Here is a 22,405-nt window from a genome sequence, read left to right on the forward strand (position 1 = left end):
GGAAACATTCTCACATTGTTCCATCGTTTGTTCAATGTGACAATCTTTCGTTAAGTGTGGTCCTCCGCATTGCTCACAACTGATTCGTATTGCGTGAATATCTTTAGTCATCTTTTCCATTCGTCTCTCGAAAGCATCTATTTTTGCGGAAACAGAATCAAAGTTATGGCTAGAATCGGCTCTAGCCGCTTTAGATGAATGAAAAATATCTTTTTCCTGATGCCACTCATGAGAGTGGGATGTTGTGTTATCAATAATCTTGTGAGCTTCGGTTGAAGTTTTCTTTATAATGGAACCACCAGCTGCTGTGTCGATGTCTTTTCGTGTGGCGATGTCGACTCCTTTATAGAAGATTTACACTATTTGAAAAGTATCTAAACCATGTTGAGGACATCCTCTCAACATCCTTCTGAATCTTGTCCATGCCTCATATAACATTTCATTTGGCTTTTGCACGAACGTGGCAATTTCTCCTTGAAGTCTCACGGATTTAGATGCCGGAAAGAATCTTTGAAGAAATTTCTCAACTAAAACATCCCATGTATCAATGGCTCCTTCAGGTAACGATTCTAACCAATCTTTGGCTTCTCCTTTTAAAGTCCATGGGAACAACATAAGATAAATAGTTTCATCCTCAACTTCTCGAATTTTAAATAGATTACAAATCCTATTAAAAGTTCGAAGATGTTCGTTTGGATCTTCTTTTGTTGTACCACCAAATTGGCACTGATTGGTGATCATGTGTAGGATTTGTCCTTTGATTTCAAAATCTGATGCTCTAACATCTGGCTGAATAATGGCGTGACCTTGGCCCGTGCGTATGGCTCTCATTCGGTCTTCCATACTTTGAGGTTCTGTTATTTCCATATTTGAATTTGTTGAATCCGAATCACTAGAAGATTCTGATTTAACGGTTTGTGGTTCAGGAGGAATGATTAGTGGTTCTGGATCTTGGAATTGTCCTTGAATATCCTCCGGGTTCTCAATTGTGAAATCGGGATCAAAAGATGGATTATCGGAATTTTGAGTTGAAGTACTTGTTCGACTAGATGATGATTCTAAAGAAAAATCAACGGCAACAATATTGGCTAGATGTCTTGATCGAGTTACAGGTGGTGAATGTATGAAAGGTGGTGAACGTTTTACTCGGTGCATTCACTGAATATCCTATTAGTTATAAATATAAAAATTATAAAAGTTATCAAATTAATAGACTTTTCTGATTTTGCCCACGTTTCGAATAGCCAAAAGATGCAGCAGGTAGCCAGGACCCTTTAAATCGGAAGCCCACAACTCGCCACTAACAAATCCAACTATTACTACGAACCAGAAAATTTGGATGTCTATCAATTTGACCGCTTAAAATAATTTTTCGTTTTGAAAATTTAGAGAAGAAATAGAAAATTCGATGTCCTATAAACTAGAGCATCGAGAAATAAGAAAGAAAAAGAGTGCGTCGCAAAATGTCGAAAAATAAAAATAAGAAAGAAAAACGTCGAAACTTAAAAGTCTAAAAATTAAATCTAAAAAGTTGTGCCTAAAGGTATTAAAGCTTAAAAGGAATTCTATATCCAAATCGGCAATAACTTAAAAAGCACTAATATCTATAAACCGCGTCGCAAAATTCTACAGCGCCTAAATCTTAATCTAAAGAAAAAGCACTTAAGAGATTTTACGGCAAAGCCTTAAAATCTAGAAATATAAAAATAACTATGGCAAAAACTATGACTTAAAACTAAATACGAGCGAAAAATACAAATATTACGCTAAAACAAATAAAAAGGTACAAAATATAAAAATAAACTTAAAGTTGTAAAAAGTACAATTTTTATAAAAATATTATTTTTATATTATTTATTTTATAAAATTATTAATTTTATATATTAATTAAACTAATTTAAACTAAAAATAAAAATTAATAATAAAAACTAAAACTAATTAATTTAATATTAAACCCTAATTAGGGTTTTAATAATAATAATAAACAATACTCCGTAATTAATGCAGAATTAGGGTTTGACCAGGCGTGTCAGGGTGTGCTACGCGATCTCGTAGAACTAAAGGGTAAATCTCCGAGATCGCGGAGGGATGCAGGTTCAGAATTTGCTGGTTTAATTTCGTTTTTTTTATATTTTATATTGTTTTTCTAAATATATATAAATATATTTATACAAAAATGAATTAAAAATATAGCGTTTCGCCGATTCCCCGGCAGCGGCGCCAAAAACTTGATGTCGTAGCGTTGGGGTACGAAATAGTACTATATTTTACTACGAAATACGATACAAAATATGACACAAGTTTTAATTATTTATTTACAAATGGGATATACCTAAACCTTGCTACAACACTATAGGCAATGTACCTAATCGTAGAGTAGTATAGTTTTTAGTAAGTCCGGTTCGTTCCACAGTTAGAAGGCTTATTTCACACTATATTTTAAATGACTATATTTGTACAAAATATATATAATTATATATAATAATATATAAAAGGGGGTTTACCGTTTAATGACCGGTTTGTCGATTTTAAAACTTAAGCGTAAATATAAATGACAATAATTAAAGTGCGTAAAATAAATAACAATATAATAATTATGCTTATTTAAACTTCCGTAACCATGATGTTTGACGTTTTGATTATTTATTACCCTGGGTTAATTGTCATTTGTCCTGATTTATTCAATATGTCCATCTGGTTTTTGTCCATAACAGTCCATCAGTCATAAATATAAAGTGCGAGTGTCCTCGTCAAATTATCCTTATATCTGAAGTCAAATATTCTAACTAATTGGGGACTTAAACTATAATTACACCAATTTTCCTTGTATATAATTCACCCCTGTTTTAATAAGTCCATTGACTATTAATCCATTCCCGTGTCCGGTTAAATGAACGATTATTAGTACTTATAAATATCCCACCCATCGTGTCCGATCGAGTGTATATGGTTATTTATAGGTACGTCAAATTGTAAATCTTTATATTAAATTAACAAACTATCATTTAATTAAACAAATATAAAGCCCATTAATAGCCCATAGTCCAATTTCCACAAGTATCGTTCTTTTGTCCAAACCCCAATTATGGTACAAAGCCCAATTAGCCCGTCTTTAATATTTAGTCCAACATCATGATTACTTCGGCTCAAATAAGCATAATAATTACTTAAATACGAGACATTAATTTAAAAAGGGGAACATAACTTACATTGATTATTTATCGCGTAGTGTTACACGGACAGAGTTCCGACTTTAAAACCCGTAAAATAACCTTTACATTACCCAAACTAACTAATATAAAACTAAACTAATATATTATATATATATATATAATATATATATATATATATATATATATATATATATATATATATATATATATATATATATATATATATATATATATATATATATATATATATTAAGATACACAGAGATATTGATATATGTTGGTGTATGGATTCGGCAGACTGCATGGCCTTTTATAGGCATTTTCTGAAATGACTGCTCCGAGATCGCGAAGCATTTGTGCCTTCCAGCTCCGAGATCGCGAAGTGACGCACTCCAGCTCACCAACTTTTGGCCATTTGCTTGTCGACGTTTTTATTATATAATATAATATATATATAATTTTATATAATTATTTATATATTATATTATATTCTTGTGCATAGTTGACTTGTAATTTTTGGTCCGTTGCGTCGGGCGTTGATAGTTGGTTCATGTCTCGGTTCCGGATTTTTGAACGCCTTTTCGTACAATTTAATATCTTGTACTTTGCGTTTCACAACTTGTACTCTTGTCATTTTTAGACGTTTCTTGTCAATAAATTGAACCATTTGAATTGTATCTTGTACATTTGAGCTTTTTGGACGTTTGCGTCTTCAAATCTTCGTTTTCGCCTTTTGTCTTCGCACTTATATATTTAAACGAATATTACTTGAAAATAGAACAATTGCAACTGAAAACTTTACATATTGGAAGGATATTGCTACTAAATATATGTTCATTTGGAGCACTATCAAATATCCCCATACTTGAACGTTGCTTGTCCTCAAGCAATACAAAACTTGAAATTAAATCACACGAATCACTTCTTTATTCTTCACACTTTATTCATCAGTGATTTTAATACGGCTGTATAAACAATGATAGTAACGATGTGGTTTACAGTCCCACATGACTATGAAAATGTAGATCCTTAAGGAAATTGGATCTTTATGAAAACATTTGATCTTTTGAAAATTCAATCTAGCTTTTACCCTAGATAAGTTTTCCAGAATAACCCTTCACCGGTGTTGCAAAATATTTTTATGGGTTTTGTGGGTTTCAGATTTGAAAATTTTAGCTCAACACTTGCGGTTTTGTGTTACCCACTTGCTAACCTTGTATTAGAAAAGTAACACGTCCAGTTTACTTGTCCTGTATATTACCTTTCGGAAAACTACCGTCCGGTTATAAAGGAAAGCGATGAACAAGAAACTGTTAAGGCAATATCTAATGACATGCATTTGTTCATGGTCTAAAACGTGTCGGATGCTATTACTATCCTTTGTAGGAGCAATAGTAAAGATCATCCTATGATTTTTCGGTCTGGCACAAGGTCCTGTCTTCGACCATGCTATGCAACCACTGTTCTTACAGTTGACACCCGATTTGGTTTAGGTGACCTAATGAATTCTGATGAATTCTCAGGATTTTACGTTCAATGGTAATGAACGCATTGAAAATGGGTTTTTAGAAAACAAATCGGTTTTATTTTTGATCAAAATATTTTCTCGTTCAAGCTCGAGTTTAGATATCATTAAATTCCATGAGTTTTAATTCTCAATCTTTAAGGTCAATCTCAAGGATTGAGTAATATCAGTCTTAAAAGCTGATTTTTGATCTTTAAAGAGATTATCCTTTCTGGGGGTCTGATTCATTAGTCTTATCAAGCTAATTTGCACGGCGTCCTCCCCATTTTACGAGACAGATCCTCTCATGGTTAGGATAAGTCTGACCACATGGCGACCCTGTTTGATGCTGAGGTCCGTGGATTTCCTGCTGATTTTAGAGATGACTTTTCTAGATTTTTCGTCAACCTACAGCTGGTCTGGACGACAACTTCTTGACCTAAATTAAGAAGCGCGTGTCTTTTTCGAAAGACTTTACTTCGTTTTAATGATGGAATTGATTCATCTTGTAGATCCATCTTTCATTCAAATATATTACAGTAAATCGGGTAAAACTGATTAGTATCGTCCAAAACAAAAGTACCTGCAATAATCTTGTACAAAAATATGTGATATATGTTTTAAAGAACTTGGTGAATTCTTCCCACACTTAAATTTTATTTATTCTTTTATTTGCCTTTTTATTCTCCTTTATTCCATTTTAAATGAATTCTAGCGTTTTAGGTTGTTTCTCAATTTATGTCCTTTCCAAGGTAACAATAATTTTGGTATTAACACCTAGTTTTATCGTTCATAAATATGTATAAACATGATTTTGAATTCATTTAGTTGAAAATTTTTCAAATTTTCACAAAATTTGGCAATTAAACTTAGTGTAAACCCGAGAGAATTTATAACCTTTCCCCACACTTGAGATCTTGCAATGCCCTCATTTGCAAGAAATCAGTAAAAATTTAAATTCATGAGGTGATTAGTGTAGAAAAATGATTAAAATTACCGAGTTTGCAAGCATATTGTTGTTATTTCACATTTGATATTTTGCGTCTTGTCGTAAAAATTAGTAGCTTTTACTGAACTTAATGACAGTCTTTGAAAATGCGTTGTTTTACCCTGTTTTGTATATAACATAAAATACAAACATATATATACATATTTTTGAAGTTTGGTATATATCCTCACTTTTAAAAATTTATAAAATCTAATATTTTTTGGCATACTTTAAATCAATAAAATTAAAAATAATGATAACAAAATTTGTCGCCCCATCCTTGGGTAAAGCAATTTCGGTTCAACGATCTAATCTTCAACTCACGACGAATTTTAGAAATCATTTTTTAAACTTAATTAAATAAAGTAAATTTTATTTTTAAAAATTCACACAAAACTTAAAAAAAAAACATATTAATTTCATACAAAACCTATAAAACAAAAAAAATTCAGAATGGGGGAGAAAACTAGTTCTTTAGTGTCTGCTAGTGGAAAAGACCAATCGGATTCCATTCTCGGAACTACACGAGAACAGAACAACTAACTCTAGACAACATTTTCTTTTTAGAACATTTGAATCTCCCCACACTTAGGTAGCTGTGGTGTCAAAATTGTGATTAACTTCATCGTCAATTTCTCTTGGACCATAATCAACTTGCATATCTATGACTTTAGCTTTAAGCCAGTGACCAGCTTCTTCTGTAATATCCACAAATTCAACTAGTTTCGCCTTTTCTTTAGGCGATAGATTGGATACTAACCGGTTACATAACTTAAAGTTCCCCTTAATTCTAGCATCGTAAACCCGTTTAATAAGTTTCTTCATTGAACTATTAATAACGGGATCGTTTAATTTCGTGTCAACAATGGGGTTCTTTGTTATCAGGTCATCATTAGGTGTTACTTCATTTTCCCCACACTTAGGCGTTTTATTATTATTGAGCACTACCATTGGAGTTGGTAAAACAACATGGTTCTTACCAATCATTCTTGCTTGTTCAACGGTTTTGGTTGGTGGAGATTTAGACTTTCGAATCATAAAGGTGATCGATTTCTCATCATTACTAAGTGTCATTCTACCCTTTCTTACATCAAATAACGCCCCGGTGGACGCTAAGAATGGTCGACCGAAAATTAGAGGAATGTTTGGGTCCCCTTCTATGTCAATGACAATGAATTCGACTAGAAAGGTTAAATTACCTACTTGAATGGGTAGGTTGTCAGCAATTCCAACTCGGTGCTTAATGGTTTAATCAAGGAGTCGAACACTCATATCCGTTGGACTTAACTCACCTACTCCTAATCTCTTATATAATGAAAGAGGCATAACACTCACACTTGCACCTAAATCTGCTAGTGCATCATACATGACACAGTCACTAAGTAGACAATTAATAATAAATTCACCCGGATCACCCACTTTGGGTGGAGGTTTCGGTGGAACTGTCTTCACTGGGTTTACTTCTACTGTTTTTGTTTCTTACACTTTCTTATTCTTCTTCTTCTTCTTCTTCTTCTTCTTCTTTCCAGAGGTATCACAAACTTTATTACCTATCACTTGCTCATACTCAACTCATTTTCTTAGAAATGGGATGGGTGGTCTGTATGGTGCCACCACTGGCTTTACATACTCAGGTGGTGGTGGTGGTGTTATAACTTCTTCATTATTACTCACATCTAAAACCTTCCCATCTTCTGGTGTTGGGTTTTCAGAATTTGTTGATACCATATTAACAATCTCATTTCGAGGATTTACTTCAGTATTACTCGGTAGCTTTCCTTGTTCCCTTTCACTCATCAATCTAACAAGAGTACCTACTTGTTTTTCTAGATTCAAAATGGAAGCTTGTTGAGTTCTAAATGACTGATCAAACCTCTCATTCATTTGGGTTTGAGTTTCAATAAATTGTGTTTGAGATTCAACTAGCTTAAATACCACTTCTTCCAGATTTGAATTTTTCTCTTCGGTTTGTTGTGGTGGTTTATACAAGCCAGGTCTTTGTTGATTGAAAGTGTTTTTTTGAGTTGGTTGGTTATTCGAACCTTGTTGGTTATACGAGTATTTGTCGGGTCCTTTTGGATTGTAAAGAATGTTTTGATTTCGATTGAAGTTTAGCCTTGGCGGTTGATAATTATTTTGATAATTATTTCCCGGCCTTTGGTTCATGTAGGAAACATTCTCACATTGTTCCATCGTTTGTTCAATGTGACAATCTTTCGTTAAGTGTGGTCCTCCGCATTACTCACAACTGATTCGTATTGCGTGAATATCTTTAGTCATATTTTCCATTCGTCTCTCGAAAGCATCTATTTTTGCGGAAACAGAATCAAAGTTATGGCTAGAATCAGCTCTACCCGCTTTAGATGAATGAAAAATATCATTTTCCTGATGCCACTCATGAGAGTGGGATGTTGTGTTATCAATAATCTTGTGAGCTTCGGTTGAAGTTTTCTTCATAATGGAACCACCAGCTGCTGTGTCGATGTCTTTTCGTGTGGCGATGTCGACACCTTTATAGAAGATTTGCACTATTTGAAAAGTATCTAAACCATGTTGAGGACATCCTCTCAACATCCTTCCGAATCTTGTCCATGCCTCATATAACGTTTCATTTGGCTTTTGCACGAACGTGGCAATTTCTCCTTGAAGTCTCACGGATTTAGATGCCGGATAGAATCTTTGAAGAAATTTCTCAACTAAAACATCCCATGTATCAATCGCTCCTTCAGGTAACGATTCTAACCAATCTTTGGCTTCTCCTTTTAAAGTCCATGGGAACAACATAAGATAAATAGTTTCATCCTCAACTTCTCGAATTTTAAATAGATTACAAATCCTATTAAAAGTTCGAAGATGTTCGTTTGGATCTTCTTTTGTTGTACCACCAAATTGGCACTGATTGGTGATCATGTGTAGGATTTGTTCTTTGATTTCAAAATCTGATGCTCTAACATCTGGCTGAATAATGGCGTGACCTTGGCCCGTGCGTATGGCTCTCATTCGGTCTTCCATACTTTGAGGTTCCGTTATTTCCATATTTGAATTTGTTGAATCCGAATCACTAGAAGATTCTAATTTAACGGTTTGTGGTTCAGGAGGAATGATTAGTGGTTCTGGATCTTGGAATTGTCCTTGAATATCCTCCGGGTTCTCAATTGTGAAATCGGGATCAAAAGATGGATTATCGGAATTTTGAGTTGAAGTACTTGTTCGACTAGATGATGATTCTAAAGAAAAATCAACGGCAACAATATTGGCTAGATGTCTTGATCGAGTTACAGGTGGTGAACGTATGAAAGGTGGTGAACATTTTACTCGGTGCATTCACTGAATATCGTATTAGTTATAAATATAAAAATTATAAAAGTTATCAAATTAATAGACTTTTCTGATTTTGCCCACGTTTCGAATAGCCAAAAGATGCAGCAGGTAGCCAGGACCCTTTAAATCGGAAGCCCACAACTCGCCACTAACAAATCCAACTATTACTACGAACCAGAAAATTTGGATGTCTATCAAATTGACCGCTTAAAATAATTTTTCGTTTTGAAAATTTAGAGAAGAAATAGAAAATTCGATGTCCTATAAACTAGAGCATCGAGAAATAAGAAAGAAAAAGAGTGCGTCGTAAAATGTCGAAAAATAAAAATAAGAAAGAAAAACGTCGAAACTTAAAAGTCTAAAAATTAAATCTAAAAAGTTGCGCCTAAAGGTATTAAAGCTTAAAAGGAATTCTATATCCAAATCGGCAATAACTTAAAAAGCACTAAAATCTATAAACCGCGTCGCAAAATTCTACAGCGCCTAAATCTTAATCTAAAGAAAAAGCACTTAAGAGATTTTACGGCAAAGCCTTTAAATTTAGAAATATAAAAATAACTATGGCAAAAACTATGACTTAAAACTAAATACGAGCGAAAAATACAAATATTACGCTAAAACAAATAAAAAGGTACAAAATATAAAAATAAACTTAAAGTTGTAAAAAGTACAATTTTTATAAAAATATTATTTTTATATTATTTATTTTATAAAATTATTAATTTTATATATTAATTAAACTAATTTAAACTAAAAATACAAATTAATAATAAAAACTAAAACTAATTAATTTAATATTAAACCCTAATTAGGGTTTTAATAATAATAATAAATAATACTCCGTAATTAAATCAGAATTAGGGTTTGACCAGGCGTGTCAGGGTGTGCTACGCGATCTCGTAGAACTAAAGGGTAAATCTCCGAGATCGCGGAGGGATGCAGGTTCAGAATTTGCAGGTTTAATTTCGTTTTTTTTTATATTTTATATTGTTTTTCTAAATATATATAAATATATTTATACAAAAATGAATTAAAAATATAGCGTTTCGCCAATTCCCCGGCAGCGGCGCCAAAAACTTGATGTCCTAGCGTGGGGGTACGAAATAGTACTATATTTTACTACGAAATACGATACAAAATATGACACAAGTTTTAATTATTTATTTCCAAATGGGATATACCTAAACCTTGCTACAACACTATAGGCAATGTACCTAATCGTAGAGTAGTATAGTTTTTAGTAAGTCCGGTTCGTTCCACAGGGAGAAGACTTATTTCACACTATATTTTAAATGACTATATTTGTACAAAATATATATAATTATATATAATAATATATAAAAGGCGGTTTACCGTTTAATGACCGGTTTGTTGATTTTAAAACTTAAGCGTAAATATAAATGACAATAATTAAAGTGCGTAAAATAAATAACAATATAATAATTATGCTTATTTAAACTTCCGTAACCATGATGTTTGACGTTTTGATTATTTATTACCCTGGGTTAATTGTCTTTTGTCCTGAATTATTCAATATGTCCATCTGGTTTTTGTCCATAACAGTCCATCAGTCATAAATATAAAGTGCGAGTGTCTTCGTCAAATTATTCTTATATCTGAAGTCAAATATTCTAACTAATTGGGGACTTAAACTATAATTATACCAATTTTCCTTGTATATAATTCACCCCTGTTTTAATAAGTCCATTGACTATTAATCCATTCCCGTGTCCGGTTAAATGAACGATTATTAGTACTTATAAATATCCCGCCCATCGTGTCCGATCGAGTGTATATGGTTATTTATAGGTACGTCAAATTGTAAATCTTTATATTAAATTAACAAACTATCATTTAATTAAACAAATATAAAGCCCATTAATAGCCCATAGTCCAATTTCCACAAGTATCGTTCTTTTGTCCAAACCCCAATTATGGTACAAAGACCAATTACCCCGTCTTTAATATTTAGTCCAACATCATGATTACTTCGGCTCAAATAAGCATAATAATTACTTAAATACGAGACATTAATTTAAAAAGGGGAACATAACTTACATTGATTATTTATCGCGTAGTGTTACACGGACAGAGTTCCGACTTTAAAACCCGTAAAATAACCTTTACATTACCCAAACTAACTAATATAAAACTAAACTAATATATTATATATATATATATAATATATATATATATATATATATATATATATATATATATATATATATATATATTAAGATACACAGAGATATTGATATATGTTGGTGTATGGATTCGGCAGACTGCATGGCCTTTTATAGGCATTTTCTGAAATGACTGCTCTGAGATCGCGAAGCATTTGTGCCTTCCAGCTCCGAGATCGCGAAGTGACGCACTCCAGCTCACCAACTTTTGGCCATTTGCTTGTCGACGTTTTTATTATATAATATAATATATATATAATTTTATATAATTATTTATATATTATATTATATTCTTGTGCATAGTTGACTTGTAATTTTTGGTCCGTTGCGTCAGGCGTTGATAGTTGGTTCATGTCTCGGTTCCGGATTTTTGAACGCCTTTTCGTACAATTTAATATCTTGTACTTTGCGTTTCACAACTTGTACTCTTGTCATTTTTAGACGTTTCTTATCAATAAATTGAACCATTTGAATTGTATCTTGTACATTTGAGCTTTTTGGACGTTTGCGTCTTCAAATCTTCGTTTTCGCCTTTTGTCTTCGCACTTATTTATTTAAACGAATATTACTTGAAAATAGAACAATTGCAACTGAAAACTTTACATATTGGAAGGATATTGCTACTAAATATATATTCTTTTGGAGCACTATCACCAACCACCGAAGCACTCGTACAATCTTGAATTTATCCAGTCATTAAATGTTTAAACCCGTAATACCTAGTCACCGCCTAGTATATATCACCATCTATAATCAGACTATGGCAGCCCATCAATTGGAGTTCTAAGCCCACATTTAACAGAATATATTTAAGAAGGAAAAAAAAATATAACAGCCCACTAGCAACAAGAAGGGTTTTGTTTGTGCTACCTCTCAGGAACCGAATGATAACGTTTTAGTTTTGACCAGTCGATCATCTATAGCAGGTCCTTCATCGTGTCATGATCGTTACATCACCATCATCATCTTCGTTATAAATACAGGCCATCATCATCTATATTTGTTATTATTAACATCACTTATCATCATCCTTATTGTTTTCATCATGTCCATCGTCCTTCTCCACTATTCATCATCATTCTTATTCTTCCTCGTCATTGTTAATGTTACAGCAAAACAGGAGCAGCAGTGACAGTGTAGCCTTAGCATGATAAACATAAAATAGAAACTTAGACTGCAGCTGTAGCAGCGATCGTTGGTGATTCAGGTTGATGAGGGTGTTTGGTTGTGGTGTTCTTCGATGAGGTTTTAGGCTGCTCAACAATATAAAACCAAATAGAAACCAGCGTGAACAGTAGCAGAAAACAAAGTAGTTGTAGCAGTAATAAAATGGTTGTGATGGTTAGGGCGGTGGTAGCCGGTGAAGTGGTGGTCCATGGTGGGTGATTTTGGAATGTTTCATGAAGAAGAAGAAGAAGAGAGAAGAGAGAGAATGAGAGAGATAGTGGTTATAGGGTGGTGAAGGTGTTGTGTTCTCCGGCGATGGTGGAATTATGGCGGCCGGTAGTGGCATCTTAATGAAGGTGGGACGGTGTGATGTGGTGGTGTCGGTCGAAGTACTAGGTGAATGGTGTACATATATTATGTATGCATCTATAAACCTATATATAATAATTTATAAATAATATAAAAATAAAATATCATAATAGAGGAATAGTAAATCAAATGCCAGTTGGAATTTTTAGAACTACTCAGCCGACAAAATTTTCAATTTTATGACACGGACTGGACTTCGTACTCCATTGTTAATCAGTGGCGAATAAAAGTCTCAGAAAAATCCCAAAATTTTTAGATTAACTATATTTATTTATTTTGGTCATTATGGTATAAAATTCGATCATTAATTATTAAATAAAAATTACATTAATTATTCACACCCATCCCCAAGTAAAATATAAAAAGTTTTAAAATTCAACAAATAACTTCTAAATATTTTATTAATGAGCCTAAAATTTATAAAACTCCTTTTTAAATCACCATTTATTTTAAAATTACATAAGTTTCTTTTTAACTCGTTTATTATCAATCAATATGACAATTGAGCGTTACCGTTGTTTACAAAATAACTTCGAAATCACAAAATATATATTTAATATACTTTATATATATATATATATAAATATATAGATTTATTTTAATAATAAATTTTATTATCTCTTATATCATTTTATAATTTAAATCATATATTATATCAAGCTATATTTCTAAGTATTATATATATATACACATACCAAGTTACAATTAATTGTTCGTGAATCGTCGGAACTGGTCGAAGGTCAAATGATTTCATGAAACAGTTCAAAAATTTTGAGTCTCGGTTTAATAGACTTTGCTTATCGTGTCGAAAATATATAAAGATCAAGTTTAAATTTAGTTGGAAATTTTCGGGTCATCACAGTACCTACCCGTTTGTAGAGACCCGTCCTAATCCATCTGGATGAAGTCCTTATCGATTACAAATAATTCACAATAGTTGAGTACATCGCGAGGTACTTGACCTCTATATGATACATTTTACAAACATTGCATTCGTTTTAAAAGAAAAACTTTCATTACATCGAAAGTTAACAGGCATGCATACCATTTCATAATATATTCAGCTATAATTGACTTAATAATAATAATCTTGATGAACTCAACGACTCGAATGCAACGTCTTTTGAAATATGTCATGAATGACTCCAAGTAATATCTCTAATATGAGCAAATGTACAGCGGAAGATTTCATTCATACCTGAGAATAAACATGCTTTCAAGTGTCAACCAAAAGGTTGGTGAGTTCATTAGTTTATCATAAACATTCATTTTCATCATTTTAATAGACCACAAGAATTTCATTTCTAGTTCTCATAAATATACGTCCCGTGCATAGAGACAAAATCATTCATATGGTGAACAACTGGTAACCGACATTAACAAGATGCATATAAGAATATCCCCTATCATTCCGGGAAATCCTTCGGACATGATAAAAACAACATCGAAGTACTAAAGCATCCTGTACTTTGGATGGGGTTCGTTAGGCCCAATAGATCTATCTTTAGGATTCGCGTCAATTAGGCGTGCACTAATTCTCAAAATTAGTGATGTTCCCTAATTCTTAGGCTACCAAGCAAAAAGGGGCATATTCGGCTTCGATCATTCAACCATATAATGTAGTTTCGATTACTTGTGTCTATTTCATAAAACATTTATAAAAGCGCATGTATTCTCAGTCCCAAAAATATATATTGCAAAAGCATTTAAAAGGGAGTAATGAAACTCACCATAGTGTATTTTGTAATAAAAATACATATGACTATATTGAACAATGCAGGGTTGGCCTCGAATTCACGAACCTATATCAGTATTATATATCAGATAATATCATAAACGTATCAAATATTAATTTATATAATATTTATAAAAGTTTTATGTTAAATTCCAATATGTACTTTATTTATTTATTACATCCTTAATTTATATATTATATATGTATATTAAATATATTTATGTTATATACTATAATATTAAGTTATCATAATATTCAATTATTAATACTCAGATAGAAATTCTTTGTTAAAATATTTTAATAATTTTATTTATAACTTATAATAGTATATTTATGTTTATGTTATTGATATTGTATTATATTTTAATGTTTATATAGGTTATATAATGTTTTAATTTATGTCTATAAAATTTTATAATAAAGTCTAATTAATATCATATCAATGTTTTATAATATATATTACAATTTATCTTTTATGAATATATTTAGTTAATATAATAATTATATACATGTTATTAATAATATTATATGCAATTTTAAATAATATTAACGTATTAAATATAATAATTTGTAATGTATTTTGAAATCTTTAAATGAAAATTTTAATAATAATAATAATAATTATCATAATGATACAAATTTTAGTGATAATTCTATTAGTAATGTTTATAATAATAATAATAATAATAATAATAATAATAATAATAATAATAAAGATCTGTACGCGTTTATATATCTGTTCCCAAATCAGATCGAGAGAACATAAATAAAAAGAAATGCAGAGAAGAACGTATCACGATTTAGGGTTTTTCGATTCTTCAACAGATCAATTAATTAAAGATCATAAATGTTTAATAGAGCATCGATTCATTATCATCATCGTTCAGTCGTCGTCATCAACAATCCTAATCATCTTTGTCATCGAACAACAATCAGAAAAATTGAAGTAGTAGTTAGTGTTTGATTGGTGTCTATTTTAAGAAGAATGATTAATCACTGCAGCGTGGAGTAACAAGGATTGCATCAAATCATCCTCCCTCGATCATGAAATCGGTCTAGTAATCGATTATGAAGGTAATTGGTGTTCTTTGATTTTGTGCATCAATAACTGTAATTTGTTATGAATTTGTTTGTGATATAGGGTTATGAACTTGATATGATTCGGATTAAATAGTTTAAAGGTATGAATTTATATATTTGTTCATAATTAAACTTGTATTTTTGTTTTTATTATTTGTTACAAATTTTATCAAGTTATGATCCTGATATTTTATGTATGTGATGTTGATAAGTTTCTTAAGTTTGTCCTTACAGGTTTAGGGATTGTTATACACAGAAAAAATGATTGTTTAGGAATTCGATAATATAGTTACTTTTGATTGTTATAATAAATTTTTCTGTTTATGATATTGGCTAGCAGCAGAATTTAAGTATATAGACGTACAGTGATCAAATTGATAGGTTTTCATACCTTTTGGTTATAAGATGATGGCTAGTTTGTTTTTGGTTTCCAAAGCAGAAGAAGAAGATTGAAGAGGGTGAGGGTGGCGGTCACAGCAGCAGCTGATAACGCCAAAATCATACATATTTGTTGTCATTATTTCGATCCGATTTTGTATCATTTTGTATGTAATTGTTGTACTTGTGTATTGTAATAAGTTAAAATGTGTGTATAATCCGTTGCGAGTGTTGAAGCGAAGATTTATGGAAAATAGTGCTGATTTTAGAAGATTCTGCGCACCTGCACGGTTTTGGCCATAACTCGGTCATACGAACTCGAAAAAGGGTGAATCTGGAGCCCAGACGTCCGTAACTCAGAGCACTACAACTTTCATTTAGACATTTTCTCATTTTACAAAAGAGATGCGGTGCATCTGAGGGGTGATGCGGCGCATCCATTGCCTGCCGACGGCTTTGAGTGTTAAACGAGCTGGAATCCATAGAACTTAAAGAGATGCGGCGCATCCCTTTCAGATGCGGCGCATCAGCCCCTGAATCACTATTTTACCTAACTTTTAAGCCTATTTATTGATGGTTAACATTCATAATCAAGGGAGAACTGAGACTAGTAAGATATATACGTAATAAAAGGCTTAAGGAAGGGTTCAAGAGCTTGTTTTGAAGGAATCTTCATTATTTCAACACCAAGATTGAATTTAGATCAGCCATCTCAATTGGTACTCTTATTTTCATTCAAATTATGAATTTCAATTGTATGTATTGTGTTATTGTTCTTGTTTTAATCATGTCTAGCTAAAAACCTTGTGTGTTTACTTCAATGTAAGATTTATGGCTTGGGATTTTTCTATATTTTGATGTTATAATAGTTACAAGTATGTTTTGATTGATTTATTAATCTAGTTCAACCATCAGAACCATTGTTATGCTTGCTTAGTTCATTACTTCAATTATATAGGTTGTTAATCTATTAATGTGAGTTAATTAGAAAAACAATCTATACTTCAATACACCTAGTAATCTAGACAATTAGATGCATATGCTTAAGTGATTTTGTTATGTGTTTAATTCGGTAATTGAATGAGTTCCAAAGCAACATAGTTATGAAATTACCTCAAGTGATTGTTGTAATTTAGGTTTTACGTGAGTTTAACCGGGTTGGGTCTAGCTAGTTAAATCAATCTAAATCACCATGTTCTTTCAAGAAATCCATTGTTGTAACTATCTTTATATTCTAGTTCAATTATACGAGTTATGACTTGATTTATGTGAATTTATCAAAGGCTATAACTTGTACTTCAACACCTAGTGATCTAGACACCTATATGTGAATATAGGATGGTAATTGGATGATATTTAGGTTTTACAATCGTGTAGTCTACTTAGAGTGATCTTAGTAAACTAGGTTTTATGTGAATTTAACCAAGAAAGAATCCTGTTGATTAAACATAGCTCTTAAGTTTATAGATATTGTGAAATTGATATAAACTAATTACTTGTAACTATGAAATAACCGTTTTAATTACAAAAGAACAATCCCTGTCATTTATCAAGCATAGAAGTAAACACCGTTTTCTCATTCCTGTTATTTACTATATCTTGATTATTGTAGTATTATACAAAAACACAACTTCAAATACAAACCCCCTTTTAGAATAATTAATCGTGGTAAAATCCTTAAAACAAACTTCTCCCTGTGGATCAAACTGGTCAATTTACTTACTAGTTACTGCATGATTGGGTTTAGTTGCCTGTATTATGTGTTAATTATTGAGCATATTGACTACATTTTAAATGTTACGTCTTGACACATCAACTTTTTGGCGCCGCTGCCGGGGAGCGGTTTTGTTAAAAGATTTTAATAAACTTTGAATTATTCGATCCTTTTGTAGGAATTCAATTCCTAGAAAAGTTACTTTTTATTGTAAGCTTGTGTTTTTGCAATTGGTTTGTTTGTGGTATTGTGATTGCAGGATAGGTATTAGTGCATGAATCTATGTTCTTCCAACTCTAATTTAATTCCTTCATATCCTGAGCCTGAAAGAGAACTTCACGAACGCTTAAGAGCTCAAGAAGTAGAATCTCTTGCTCAGGGTTTAGAGTCACTTTCATTGGATTCTAACACTGAACCAGTTATTCAATCAATCATAGAGCCAGTTATCAAAGAAGAGGAAGAGATGGCTGCTACAAATCAAACGATGGATGTATTAATGAAGGCAACAAGAACAGGTCAAGGCCACGCAATTATTCAACCCACGATGACTGACGGTTTTGAAATAAAGGGTCAATTTCTCCACATGGTGACTAATACATGCCAATTCGGTGGAGCTCCGAATGAGGATGCTAATGAGCATCTTCGTAAGTTTGTAAGCATATGCAAGCTATTCAAGATCAAGGATGTCACCGATGATGTCGCATGTTTAAAAATCTTTCCATGGTCGTTAAAGGATGATGCAAGAGATTGGTTAGACTCGTTACCAGAAGGTTATATCGAAGATTGGAATGATATGATGGACAAGTTTTTGTCAGAGTTCTTCCCTGCTTCAAAAGCAGCAAAGTTACAAAGTGATATAAATCACTTTAAGCAAAAGCCTAATGAGACTCTTTATGAAGCTTGGACCCGATTCAATAAAATACTTAGAGTATGTCCTCAACACGGGTTGAATACATTCCAAAAGGTCCAAATATTCTATAAAGGAGTCAATGTGGCTACTCGAAAAGATATTGATGTTGCAGCAGGAGGTTCAATCATGAAAAAAACACCCGAAGAAGCTCACATAATCATTGCTGATACAGCAGCACATTCTCATAATTGGCATCAAGAGATGGAGTTCTCTAGATCAACCACGGTTGCTAGTGTTGAAAGCAATGATGAAATCGCTACTTTAAAAGTTCAATTGGCAAATCAAGGAAGGCAAATTGAGAAGATGACTAAAGAAATGCATGCTATAAAAGTAGGTTGTGAATTATGTCAAGGACCGCACCTTACTAAGGATTGTGATCGAAGTTCAATGGAGGAGCAAGCTAATTTCATTGGTTACTTCGGGAATCAAGATTCAAATGGTTATCAAAGAAGAAATTCGGGGTCCAACAATTATAATTACCAAGGAAGAAATTCGGGTTATCAAAACAACTTGAAAAAATTTTCATATCAAAATGGACCACCAGGGTTTAACAACAGAAATCAACCATCCTACAATCAAAATCAATTCCCACAACAGCAAAATCAAACTCATGTTAGCCCAGGTTTAGAAGATTTACTTAGGGATTTCATGGTGAAACAAGGAGAAAGTGGAAATCTTATACAACAAAAAATACAAAGTCAACAAACTACGATTCAAACTCTTGAAAGAGAAGTGGGTAGGATATCACAATTACTAGGGGAGAGGCCACCGGGCAATCTTCCATCGAATACGCAAGTGAATCCTAGTCATAGCATGAATCATCCTAGACCACCAAGTGCAAGTAACCCTCCGGTTATACTAAAGAAGAAGGATCCTCAAGCTCCAGCATATTCACAAGTGAATGCTATTTATAGTTTCTGTGAGGATGAAGCAAGTTTCAAGACACCGGAGCATAGTCCCATTTTTACTCTTGGGTGTGAAGATGATGATGAAGAGTGTGATGAATTTATATTTTCCGATTTATCCAATATGGCAGATTACACTCCTTATCAAGAGATTGATGATGTCTGAGTTGAAAGTGTGAAGAGTATAACATGTGAAGATGAAGGGATCCGAGTTGGTGACATAACTCCCGAGTATGGTGATTATTTGATGAGGTTGATGTCGGAAAATCATGCGGAAGTGCAGAAAATGGAAACCACCGAGCCTTCCGAGTTTAGGGTTGATGATAATTTGAAGATGATCAAGGAAGAAGCAAAAGATACGGTGAAGCAAGCACCTAAAGTGGAAGACTACAAACCACCCATTCCATACCCGCAAGCACTTGCATCCGAAAAACCAAAGGAGAATCATTGTAAGCCTTTAAATACGGATAATATTTGTGTAAATGTACCTTTGGTTGATGTTATTGCAGGTATGCCAAACTATGGGAAATTCTTGAATGATTTGATGGCAAAAGAAGGAGTGTGTGAGCAAGCATCATCCGCGTTTCTTGAAGCAGAATGTGCTGCTATTATGAAGAATAATGAGTTACCACCTAAGTTAGGTGATCCCGGATCGTTCATAGTACCTTGTAAGCTTAATGAATCTAAAACTCTTAGATCACTAGCTGACTCAGGTGCGAGTATAAATCTCATGCCCTATTCCATTTACTCGTGTTTGAACTTAGGTGAACTTAAATCGACCAATTCAGGCATTAGATTCATTGATCAGTCGGTTAATAAACCTATAGGGATTGCTGAAAACTTAGTAGTAAAAACAGGTGAACTTGAGTTTCTAGCTGACTTTGTAGTTGTAGACATGAAGGAAGATAAGTTTGTACCTATTATTTTAGGTAGACCATTCTTAGCAACTGCAAGTGCTTTAACAGATTGGAAAACAGGAAAACTAGTTTTGAAGGACAGAGGCAAGAGTGCAACCTATCAAACTGAGTCTAGTATTAACCCACCACCCACACCGATAGTTTCAATGAATATTGTTGACAATGTCAAACCCATTAGTCAACAAGCTAAGTGTGGGGAGGGTGATGAGGAGAGACTAGATAGTAAACCGCCCATTGATAGTGTTGTTGAGAAAACCATGAAGAAGTTATATGGTAGGGTTAGAAATGCTATGTCAGAAAAAGATGAACATTTGAGAAAGAGATTGGTGTCAAACTTATCGAAATTTGAGAAAGATAAGTTGAAAAAATTGGTTGAAGAGTCAAGATTTTCGGACTCTTGGTTATTGTCAAAAGTTATTGGTGAGAATGGTTGTGGTAATGGTTCTATTGGAGTAAAGAAGGGTGATGTTTATCACCCCGACGTTAGTTAAAATCGGGGTGGAGTCGAGTGAACGACTCACTAATAAACTTCACATTTTGTACACAGTTTCATTCGTGCGTCTAGTTTTTTAGGATTGATTGTTTTTAAGTGATTTTTTGAGTTTTAATACGAACCAAGTTGTTTAGGGACCTTCCAAACTGATTAGACAGTGAAAAACATCAAAAAACTGGTTAACCAGGGTCAGATGCGCCGCATCTGTGATGGATGCACCGCATTTGTGGACATAAAAAAGCCGACAGTTTCAGATGCGCTGCATAAGGCAAAAGCGCCGCATTTGTCGAGGTAGATGCACCACATCGAACCCCAGATGCGCTGCATCTGGGGTATTTTTCTCCTGTCTCGCGTGTTACACAACAAAAATGGTTTTCATCTTCATTTTTCTCATTTTCTCACCTACAACTTCGAACCCCATTCCATTTTCTCTCAAAACATTCATCTCTAAACACAAAATCAACAGTTTAATCCCATCTTTAAACAACAAATCCGACTATTAACATGGGAAAGGTAAGATTACTCTTCATTTCTTCATGATTTTAATGTTCTTCATTCTTCAATTCGGATTTTGCTTGTTCTAAGTGTGGGGGTGTTTGAATCTTCATGTTTTGGTCATATTATGATTGTAATGTTGTTACTAATCCTTGTTCATGCTCTAACTTGATGATTACATGCTTAAATCTTCAATTTGCAAATTGGGGTTCTTGATGAAATTTAGGGGCTTTGAATTTTTGACCATTACATGTTTAAATTAAGATGTTTTGATGTTTAACTACTTATTTACACTAACAATATGCCATGAATCCTTGTTGAATCAAATAATTTTGCATAAATTAAAATCTAGCTTTCTTAATTTGGGGATTTTGACTTGTGTTGACTTGTTGTTATTCTAAGTGGAATTGTTGCAATACATTACTAATGCTAAACTCATTTATACTTTAACTTAGTGTTTATTCGATTTGAAAGATTACATTTGAGAGTTAAAGCATTGTATGCGTTAGGCTTTTTGGTGAAATGTTGTCCTGGCTTGAATTTAATGTTTAAATGTATGAAAACCATAGATTGCATATTATTAGACATGATTATTGGCGAATGCTTATGGTTTAATATGTTATGACATTGAAAGTTTTGGTGAAATTAAACATGTTTTGTATGGTTATGCTTGTAAAAGTGTCTCTAATCATATGACATACTAGTACATGTTTGTTGAAGATGGAATGAGTCCGTACCATGATAGGATTATGTTTGGCATATAGTTCGAGAGATTATTAGATATGTATAATATAACATGTTTAAACTTATTCTAAATGGTTTTGGTGTATAAATGGTGGCTAATGTTAGGTTTTGGATTTGTATTTCTAACGCTAATCAATTTGGTTTGTTTTGTTTGGTTTTGTTTTGTCTATTTTGATTGTTCGCAGGTTTATATTGATGACTTCCGAGGATGATGATTTGTTTATTTAATGATATGAACAACGTTGGTTATGTTTGAAAGCAATTTATTTCATTTGGTTTGTTTAGGATTTTGGTAATTTGGATTGTGATGTAATTTGACTTCCTTAGGT

At 32.7% G+C, this 22,405-nt stretch overlaps 2 non-coding genes across 2 annotated transcripts; both read left to right on the forward strand.

The window, feature by feature from the left end:
* The first annotated feature begins 376 nt into the window (after positions 1-376).
* LOC139856524 (small nucleolar RNA R71) lies at positions 377-483 on the forward strand. The gene has a single exon (XR_011762001.1). It is a non-coding gene; the product is annotated as a small nucleolar RNA R71 (small nucleolar RNA).
* Positions 484-8,210: 7,727 nt separating this feature from the next.
* LOC139856560 (small nucleolar RNA R71) lies at positions 8,211-8,317 on the forward strand. Its single transcript, XR_011762033.1, has one exon. It is a non-coding gene; the product is annotated as a small nucleolar RNA R71 (small nucleolar RNA).
* Positions 8,318-22,405: the final 14,088 nt, after the last annotated feature.

The sequence above is a fragment of the Rutidosis leptorrhynchoides genome, chromosome 6, assembly GCF_046630445.1.
Source record: "Rutidosis leptorrhynchoides isolate AG116_Rl617_1_P2 chromosome 6, CSIRO_AGI_Rlap_v1, whole genome shotgun sequence".
NCBI lineage: Eukaryota > Viridiplantae > Streptophyta > Magnoliopsida > Asterales > Asteraceae > Rutidosis > Rutidosis leptorrhynchoides.